General features: G+C 35.8%; 1 non-coding gene across 1 annotated transcript; it reads right to left on the reverse strand.

Annotated features, from left to right (window-relative positions):
• Positions 1-1,699: 1,699 nt before the first annotated feature.
• On the reverse strand, positions 1,700-1,770 carry TRNAE-UUC. The gene has a single exon. It is a non-coding gene; the product is annotated as a tRNA-Glu (tRNA).
• Positions 1,771-2,477: the final 707 nt, after the last annotated feature.

The following is a 2,477-nucleotide window of genomic DNA, read 5'->3' on the forward strand; positions in this document are numbered from 1 at the left end:
AGAAAGCTGTGGTACATATCCACAATGGAGTATTACTCAGCCATTAAAAAGAATACATTTGAATCAGTTCTAATGAGGTGGATGAAACTGGAGCCGATTATACAGAGTGAAGTAAGCCAGAAAGAAAAACACCAATACAGTATACTAATGCATATATATGGAATTTAGAAAGATGGTAACGATAACCCTGTATGCGAGACAGCAAAAGAGACACAGATGTATAGAACAGTCTTTTGGACTCTGTGGGAGAGGGTGAGGGTGGGATGATTTGGGAGAATGGCATTGAAACATGTATAATATTATTAAGAAATGAATCGTCCGTCTAGGTTCGATGCAGGGTGCAGGATGCTTGGGGCTGGTGCACTGGGATGACCCGGAGGGATGGTGTGGAGGCGGGGGGGAGGTGGGAGGGGGGTTCGGGATTGGGAACACATGTAAAAAGAAAGAGAATTTTAAAAAAAAGAAAAGTGAGCAAAAGGGGCTTCAAATGCGTATGTCATATTTTATTTTGTTTAAAGAACTACGATTAAAACCTAAAAATCTAAAAGATTAAGAGGTAACCAGGCACACAAATGTTTATTATAGTTTTCTGTATACTTTCTGCCTGCTTGAAATTATGCTAAAAAGAAAAAATAATAAATTTTGGAGATGGGAAAGTGGACACAGTAAGGATCATGGCTCTGAAGTCAAAGAGGCTAGTAGCTAGAAAAGGAAGAAGGGACAAACTCCTAATGGAGCCACAAGTTTTGAAATGCTGGCAGGTTAAAGGCCAAGCCATGCCTTTTCATTTTTTATTATCCCCCTCCCGCTTGACAAATAATACTTGGCAAATAAGTAAGCATTCTATGACTTTTGCTGAATGGATGAATGGAGTTGACAGCCAGAACTGCTTCCAAAGTAAGAGTTGGCATCCATAAGATACATAGTTGAACATTCCTTTTTAACAAGGTGGCTCAGAATTTCCTGAATAGATTACTCTGGGGACAATTGCTTCCCTCTCTAAAAAGCCGTATCCTCTGACTAAATGGGGATTTCTGCCATGGTAGCTAGCACTGATTACAATTCATTATCCTTTCTTGATTAAAACCCTAACATAATTAGATATCTAAGTGTGGTTTTTTTTAAAAACAGTTTTATTAAAGTTTAATTTACAGCCTTAGAATTCAACTCTTATAAAGGTATAATTCTATGACTTTTAATAAATTGAGTTGTACAACTATCATCACACTCCAGTTGTAGAATATTTCTATTATATCAAAAAATAACCTCATGCTGATCTGCAGTTAATCTCTCCTCCCACTCCTAGTCTCAGGCTACCACTGATTTTCCATCTGTTTCTATAAATTTGCCACTTCTGGACATTTCATTTAAATGGAATCATATCATACATAGTGTTTGTAGCTAGCTTAGCATAATGTTTTTGAGATTCATCTATGTTGAAGCATGTTTTAGAACTACGTTTCTTTTTTGCCAAAATTTATTTGATTGTATGGATATTTGCTTATCCATTTATCATGTAATGAACATTTAGGTGGTTACCAGCTTTAGGGCTAGTATGAAAAATGCTGCTGTGATAATTTGTATACATGGTTTTTTCATGTGAGTACAAGTTTTCATTTCTCTCTCCCTTTTTTTTTTAAAATACTGACTCTGTTTTATTTCATTTTTTGGCCATGCCAAGCAGCTTGTGAGATCTTAGTTCCCCTACTAGGGTTTGAACCTAGGGCCATGGCAGTGAAAGTGCCAAGTCCTAACCACTGGACCACCAGAAAGCTCCCTGTTTTCATTTCTTTTGGGTAGATTCTTAGGAGGGGAATGCCTGAGTTGTACGGCAAATTTATCTTTTAAAGAAACTGTTCCACTGTTTTCCAAAGTGGCTGTTACCATTTTACATTCCTTACAGCAATGTACAAAGGTTCTAGTTTTTCCACTTCCTTACTAACATTTGATATTCTCTGTCTTCATAATTATAACCATTCTAATGGGTGTGAAGTAGTATCTCATTGTGGCTTTAATTTGAATTTCCCTGATGACTCATGGTGTTGAATGTATTTTCATGTGCCTATTAGCATTTTACATGCCTTTTTTTTTGAGATTTTTTATTCAAGTCTTTAGCTCATTTTTCAAATTGAGTGTATTTTTATATTGAGAAGTAAGAACTCTTTATATATTCTAGGTACAAGTCATTTATCAAATATATGATTTACAAATATTTTCTCCCATTCCATAGCTTGTTGTTTTTCATTTTCTTAGTGATATTTTTAACCATCAACATAATATGTTTCTCTATTTATTTAGGTTTTCTTTTTTATTAACATTTTGTAATAATTGTTATTAATTTTTATTTAATCTCATTATAGTCAGAAAGGGCTTCCCTGGTGGCTCAGCTGGTAAAGAATCACCCTGCAATGCAGGAGACCTGGGTTCGATCCCTGGGTTGGGAAGATTCCATGGAGACAGGAACGGCTACCTACTCC

The sequence above is a fragment of the Oryx dammah genome, unplaced genomic scaffold (genome assembly GCF_014754425.2).
Source record: "Oryx dammah isolate SB20612 unplaced genomic scaffold, SCBI_Odam_1.1 HiC_scaffold_2, whole genome shotgun sequence".
Taxonomy (NCBI): Eukaryota; Metazoa; Chordata; class Mammalia; order Artiodactyla; family Bovidae; genus Oryx; species Oryx dammah.